Here is an 8,565-nt window from a genome sequence, read left to right on the forward strand (position 1 = left end):
TTGCTAGTCCTCCTGAAGCTCCTAAGGCATCCACTGCTATTGCTTGACTGCCTAGCCATGCTTTGGCGAGAGTTTGGCCAAGTGTGGTAGAATTACATTTTGTTTCTTACATGAAGAAGATTTGGGGTTTCTCCTGCTGAATCATGTTTTTTATCATTCTGTATTTCCCCGGGCAGTTTAGCCCTCTTATATTCCAAGATGTGAGCTTCATGTTTCATTATTGGGTAGGGGACTGTAATACTTTGTAAGCTTAGAATATCTTCCTGATTCCACCAACATTTCCCCAATACGAATGGTTCTTTGGAGGTCTGTCTTTCTCCCTCGTTTTTTATTGTCTTTAGGAATGTTTTTTCCATCCCATTGACTTCCGGGTTGAATACCTAGAGATCTTTGCTAATGTGCTCTAGAAAGGATGACTTCCAAGCTTTCTAGCTGTCTTTCTGGGATCTTGTCAAATTCTTTTTTCCTGCAAGCTTGTTCTAATCCCAATATATCCAGATCTCCTATGTCTATACTTTCAGGCTCTTCTTCCATGTGCTTGGCCTCACTACTTTCCACCGCGAAGTTTGTTGCAACGGTGGTCTCTTGCTACAAAATGTCTATATCCATGCCATGAGGTTTCCAGATCGGTATCCGACTGGGCGTGGAGGTGGTTAGATCTATGGATTGCGAAGGCTTTAGAGTTTGCCCTGAGCCTGTGGGGTTGAGCTTAGAGGTTGCCTTGAGAGGCTCCTCGGAGGGTAAGGGGGATTCAGTGGCTGTTGGATCAGGTTGAGCTAAGATATCAAAGCTGTTACTGGTGGATGGCATTGAGGTGTTGGCGGAAGGATTTTTAGGGTTTGATGCAGGTTTTTTGTGGTTCTTTTTGCGATTGTTTACCTTGGTGAAACCTTCAGAATCAGGTTTTTCTGAGGAGGTATAAGTTGGGGGTTTCATATTTAACGGGAAATCACGAAAGAGATGGCCAAGGGCATGACATTTTCTACATCTGAATGGAACATGTTCATAATCTATTGACTGAATCCACTCAAAATCATCATGATATAAACTTACCGCATTCGGAAGAGCTTTGCTTAGATGCATATAGACACAAATGCGGGCGTAGGAAGTATATCTTCTGAGTTTTGTCTCCTCCGCAATTTTAATGAACTCCCCTAGTCCATTTCCAATATCTTTTAGTGAATCTTCATCCCAATATTCTAGAGGAAGGGAATAAAGACGGATCCAGACTGGTGCCCAGCTTAGATATTCTTTGTCCGGGTTGAATCTCTCAATCCAGTCTCTCAGGTAAAGACCAGCTACATTGAAGAAGTAGGGTCCTCCATCGATGACCCTATTTCGGTCCTCTATACAGTTGAAGACTGTCGTGAAAAAGCCCTTTGGTCCTAACTGCAAGGTGATGTGCCCTTTTGGTTTCCATTTGGCTGCAATCCAACCATGCAAGGCTTTCTCTGTGGGCCAGAAGCTAATAAATTTCCCTATTAAAGCATGATCCTTCATGTACTGGATTTGGGTGTTGATTCTTTGACTTGGTAGTTCAATCTTTGGTCTTTTTGCTGCAATAGGTTTGCAGGTTGCCGAGTTTGCTTTAGGAACTTCATCCCTTCCTATGTTATATGTCTGTGCATTATGAGTCGTTTCCACTTCTTCTTGTGGCTTCTTCCCGTCATTTCTCGTGTGCATCTGAGATTTTCCTTGATCATTGGGGGGAGGCATCGTGTCCTCCCCCTGGAGGTTATCCATGACGAGTATTCTATTCGTTGTCGTATAATATTCCCAGTGCAAATGTGCATGACTTTGTATTGATCCACTGCCAATGAGTGACCAATTTAAGTGGTGTCAACCCATTCTACATATTAACACATTATTCCATGCACCATTTTAGCTTTAGATCATTAACACATGTCAATTATCTTACAGGATTGTTTTGTTGAACTACTTGGTTAATTGTCATTCTACATTGCATACGTATGATCAATTTGGGTAAGGTTAATACTCACTTTAGTTGACAAACTTTTAGGGTTGAAAAGGCTAATTACATTCCTTACATATTGGGCGTATGGAAAACCACTAAAAATCACCTATTTAATGAATTTGATTTATTACTCACATTAATGGTTTTATGATTTCGATAAGTGAAACACTCTTGAACTTTATATAAATGTTCTTGTAATTGAAGTTATTGGATTTTGTATATAATTGACTAAATTTGAGTGTTCAATTTGCTAATTAAATTACTTTCCTATTGGGTAAATGGAAAACCATTAAAGACCACCTAATTTAACGCATTTGATTTAAATGATTTATGATTTGGAAAAGTGCAATGCTGTTGTATATTTTACAAAATTAAACTAATACAATTGTTCTTACAATTTGAGTCACCAAATCTTTATATAGTTTTATTCATGTCAATTTATTTTTTATATTGAAAACCAATATACAATTAAATATTTTTAATTATTGCAAATTATGTTTTTTATATAATTATTGCCAGTTAATAAGATATTTTTTATTTTATTAATATATTAATGATTTTATAATTATTTTTGCTTTTCGAAAGAAATTTTATTTAATATAAATAAGATTAAATTCATATATATCAATAGACATTTCTGATGTCCTTTTAATCTTAAAGAGATTTTTGATTTAAAATTTATATTTTAAAAGAAAAATATATGTAAAAATATATTTTCGTTTTTTCAAAATAGTTTTTTGTTTTTTGTTTTTTTGTGTTTTTTTTTTTGTTTTGTTTTGTTTTGTTTTTATTTTTTTTATTTTTATGGTTTACTGAGCTCATTGATCAGTGACTTCTACATCAAATATATACAAAAATATATCTTCTGTGGACCTCAGAGATCGGTGATTGCTACATCCACAAATATAATACCGCGCAGATCAACTCGAAGGGATAACTTCCTGCCAAATCAACGATGAAGTCCGACCTTGAGGGTGTTGACAGAATTGAATCCATGACCTCTCAATATCAAAGGTGATTTAACGATAGGGACTCAACCAATTAAGCTAATCCGCAAGGCTTATTTTTCAAAATAGTCTTATATAACTCTATAAACAAGCTAAACACTTTACATTTTCCCAAAACAATTTATACAATTAATGATTACACAACTATTCTTCACTTACACTCAACAACAAACTTTATGTGTTTAGTTTGTGAACTGTATCTAGCGGTAATCCTTGCATCAATTAAATCACTTCAACATTGTTTACTTATTGCAAATTTTTAAGAAGTTTAATTTGTGAATTTTTTCATGCCCACATCGATTATAAACAAGTTTTTTTTTTTTTTTACAAACATTGTAAGTGATATAATTTACTTTATATCTTAATTTCGTGAGTTTCTATTTTTAATTTTCTTTCTTTTTTTGGTATTTAGAAGAATTAACAATTGGTTCGGTGCTATCAAATCACATGGAGCATTTAAGTCATTAAAATAAAATGGGTACTGTACTCGATTTGAGCCACACCAAGCCTTGCTTATGGCAGGATTTGTGCCATGGATTTCAAACTGATAACCTTTTCACCAAGGAGCGCCTTTAAAAAAACACTCGTCGACAATCAATCTACACCCCATATACATTAATTTTATCTATATTATAAAAATAACAAAAAAATATATTATTATTATTATAATAAAATAAAAGTTAACTTATAAATATTATCATTATCATAAAATAACTAATAACAATAATAATTGCAATATCTTTAAAATATTTTACAAACATATATATTAGGTGTTAGGGAGGGGACCATGGGTGGCCATCATCCCACCAGGTATAAATGTGGGGGACATGGTGCAACACTCCCCTCATGTTAATCAATTAAACATTCGTACACAATACCTGGTGTATATTTACACAACACGTTATGCAATGAAAAGGGGTATACGTAGCTAGGTTTTAATGTCGGATGATTAGACACTCATTTCAATGTGAAGAAATGCAAGTGAAAACCTCCAGACCCTACTTAAGTTATTATTATTAGTCTGGTGCACCTTGAGAATTTTTCATTCTATGAGGTGGAACACATTTGGTCTGTGTACCAGCCAATTTTGGCACTAGCCAGGTTCTAAACTCTGATTCGGATTCAAAAAAAAATTATAACTTTGAAAATTCTATTGATCAATAAAAAATGAAATAAAACATATACCATCCTTAATCCTTTTCTAAAACAGTGTACCATATACTGATAGGAACATATATGAGATGTATGATATTGAGAATAGCAAAGGAGACATAGAGGAGCAGAAGAAACAATTACAGAGGAGAACCACCCAAATTGGGGTTGATCCTCAGAGCAACCTTTATTTCCTTTCTTTTTAGAAACCCTGACGTAGCCTTTTGAAGGAGGGTTTATCAAAGCGATCTGGAGATTATCATTGTGCGCTAAAGGAGATTCCTTATCAAAGTCTAAAGAAACCGACACATGAGCTTGTTTCAATACACCCAAAGAAGCATTATTCTCCACTATCTTTGTGCTTGCTAAAAAAATATGGTTCACAACATGATCCTTAGGAGGCGTTTGAGGAACTAAGGTCTGAACCTTGTCCACTGAATGGATTTCACCATCAAATACTTCATTTCCCTTGTATGAATTAGAGGAGGCCTTTCCCTCCATAGGAGGAGGGTCACATAGCTTCCATGATGCCAGCCTAAGCTAACTTTACCCACAGTATGCATATAAAATGCATAATCTATTATGTCCTAGGAATTTTAATTTCCCTGCCTAGTCAAACCTTCACAAATTAAGGCTTTAGGCTTCTTCATTAATCTTCATGCGGAAATGTTTCAATAACTATCCAATGGTCTAAACCTTAATTAACCTTTCTAGCGGAATCTTATTCAACCCTCATAAACTTTGGTTAATTCTATACCCCGCGCATATTAACCAAACCCCATACCATGGTCTCTGACTTTGGTTAAACTTCACTTAACCCATAAAACCTTAATATGCATTATTTCTATTATTTCTCATATAATAGAAATACTCCACAAAACACACGTAACCCTTACCTTTTTGCCAATCCACAACCTTGGGACATTTACCGATGCTCACCTTATCGCATTCAACCTCCATTGTTGATTTCACTCCACCAGATCAACGGCTATCGCGCGATCTCCATTCATCCTCTGGAACTCAAACAAATTTAACTTGCATTGATAAACACATCGGGTCCACTCAGAATATTAACCTGCGCACACTTTTCCGCACGATTACCGTCCGATCCATCAACCAACGGATGGTCTTGATCACCGAAACTCAACGAAGATTTAACCCCATTGTATAAACTCTCATCGGGTCCGATTTCCAAATTAAACCCCATGCTTGTTTGCATGCGATATGCATCCGATCATCCTTTCAATGGACGGTCCGATCACCTTCAGACTTCAGCTGGATTAAATTATGGTTCATAACTTCATCGGGTCCATTTTTCAATTACCATTTACGGTTTTCAGGTTGCACGAAAACCACTTTCGCCTACGAAAACTGCTTTTCTTTTTTGCTAACACTTAGGTTTAATCTCTGCCATCCATATTTTAACTTTATGCTGCGTGAATTAATCTTGGCCGCTCATCACCTTCAATCTCGTTCGTTGATCTTATAGATCCAACGGCTCCTATGTACGTTTACTTCATTTCTTTGTGCCTTTACTTTACTTAATCTTTTATACCATTTCTCAGTGTTCTTCTCTGGTTTTGGGCTTCTCCAGGGTTTCTGGTCTTTGGTTGTTCTGCAACACAACTCCCTCCTCAGCTTAACTCTGTGTACTCTTAATGGCTGTCATGTCTGAACTTCACTTTGATCCTTTAATCGGATTCAAAAATCAAACCACGATCCTTCATACTCCACCTCTTCTTTGTGTTCTGCTTGAACTTCACCCGCATACATCTACTATGCAGAAACTCTAATTCACACACAATTCATAACTCCAATAATCAATACACACCACACAATTTAGGAGTCAAATTCTCTGTATTGATAAATAAATATTTACATAAGAGTCTCTCTCTCTCTGGCCTGATTTTCTAATCAGTGGCCTTTGTTTTCCTACCTGCCCGTAGGCTTACAGTCAAACCTATCTAACTCTCGAACTAATTCCTAGCTAGCTAACCCCTAACTATGCCTTTTAGGCTTACATTTATACAAAAGGATTCTATAACCAATTCTTGGTTTAGATCCATAACCTTCTCAACAAAATCCTAAAATCTCTTCTTTATATCTAAGGCTCCTCCCTAGTTCCTCAAATCATGAAACCAACTCCTAATCTAAGATTTACAACTGATTCTCAAATCTTTCAACTATTCTAAATCTCTCATGTCCTCCAACATTCGAGAAAATTTACAAATATGCCTCACAATACTGAATTAATTCCTATTCTCATTAAAATCACTCAAAAGCCTAAATAATTACATTAATTTAACACTTAGGAAACCAACTTCCTTAAAACACAAGACCCCCTATGTCTACTAAAATACAATGATTTTTTTGAGTTGAATGCTCCTGCATCATTCCAACTTTTAGCTCTAGAAACAAATGTTCTGCTTCCATTGAGATTTGAACATACAACAAAAATGTTGTAAATGACCTACTTGATGACAGAAGTGGTAGCGAAAAGAAGTATTATCATAGTTCAAAGCCTAGGTCTTGTGAAATTCACCTATTTTTAGATTGGTTTGGTCTGGTAGCCTTTTACTAATACTGATTTCAACACAGATTTTGCCATAGGTGTAAATGCCAAGCTTCCCATGAGAGGCATTAGCTGCAAGGAAACAACCCATGGAGTCTCCAATTCCTTAAAAGATTGAGTAGTGCCACAAGTGAGCAGACATATCAGGAATTCAGACCCCTTTTGGAAGCTTGGTAATGATTGTTGTGGAATGGTCAAAATATTGAAACCAAGGGGCTAGGAAGAGTCCAACATTTCCCTAGAAACAAGGGCCTTTAGATAAAAAATTCTGATAATCTTTTGATTCCACAAATAAGACAATGAAGAAGAAATTTGAGCAAAAAATAATCTTACAGTTCTCGGTTAATGAATAATGGATCTATTGGTAAATATTGGTTGCGCAAGGCTAGGAACCATTAAAATGACAGATTAGTTTGAATCTACATAAATTTGATGGAGATCCACGACATTAGGGTGAGAGATTTCTAAGGAGGGAACTTCCACAAAATTTTCAACTAGAAATGGCCTAGGAGCCACCTGGGACTGAGCTTCCTTAGGGAAGGGTTGAGCATGTGAAGAGTATTTATTTGAAAAATCTCGAGAGGAGGAAGGCTTACCCACAACCCCCCTTATAAATGAAGATCCATAAATACATTGGCATCTTGGCCAATGTTACAGATTAAGAGAGGAGAAGCATCACCTAACTACTTACCTGTGAAAAGAATACGTTGCATGATAGAGGGAATACCCAACCAGAACTTGAGGGAAAACTTGAGGTCTTGAAACAAATCTAAAGAACAAATCCCAAGGAGCAATGAATGACCACAAAGAAGATTAACAAATATCTGATAAGAAGTTTGAGAATATGATGAAGGGTCTCTTGGAAATGTATGATTAGGGAGTGTTGTGGGGGTTCCTTGGCTTGTTGGTATATCTAAACCAAGACCTGCGAGAACAAAAATGTCTCTCTCATAAAAACTCTAGTGCAAAGTTCCAAAACTAGGCTCATCACAACCTACTACATGCTCACAATCATATTTAGAGTGAGGTCGCTTGGTAGCAGAGCCAAGAACCACAATGTGGTTGTCCCTCCCATTTATGGATTTGGACCACCAAGAATTTTCCATTGTAGTGCATGCAGAAACACTAGTGCCCACCATTGTTCGCAATCCCAAACTATTATTTTTTTGTGGACTATAGGAGGACTAGGGTTGGTTGTGGTGTTGGTGGAAACAATAGTAGCATCCTCCAAGCTTCTGAGTCATTTCTGCATAAATTTGAGAGAAAACATTTCTCCATCTAGCCATCCTAGTGGGAGATATGCCATCACATGGAATCCCCTCCATCACACTCTCCAATTCAGGTTCAATTACAACAATAAATAAATAATATTCATGGGCTTTGGTTCTCATGTGGGGATTTCACTGTAAGGTGGCAATAAATTTTGGTTTAAATTATTAGCTCATATGTGCAATTCAATGTTATTATCTTATTTCTATTTGGAGCCAGGCTCCACTCTAGCTTTTTAGTCTATCTTTGAGTCCCTTCTCCTTGGGATGAGTATCTCCTGACTCTTTCTTTGCTTCCTATCACTTTTCAAGTCTCAACACCTCCTTTTCTTTCCTCCCCTTCCATATAGGTTTATTATATGCTTGGTTGTGAAGGAAAGTCTTGTGTCTCCTCTATTTGATGTGTTCTTGGGTTGGCTCTAGTTTGGTCTAAACTATCATGCCTCCCTCAACTAGATTTGCATTCATTCATTGTCTCTTTGGGTTACATTTTGAGCCCTCCCCTCATCCTTCCTCCCTCCTAACTTTTCCCCTTCTCCTATGAATTTTTATCTTGGTATCCACTTGTTGGAATTCACGCCTAAAATGTAA

The sequence above is a fragment of the Pinus tabuliformis genome, chromosome 3_2, assembly GCF_031772625.1.
Source record: "Pinus tabuliformis cultivar Carrire ecotype Pingquan chromosome 3_2, CPIR1, whole genome shotgun sequence".
Lineage (NCBI taxonomy): Eukaryota > Viridiplantae > Streptophyta > Pinopsida > Pinales > Pinaceae > Pinus > Pinus tabuliformis.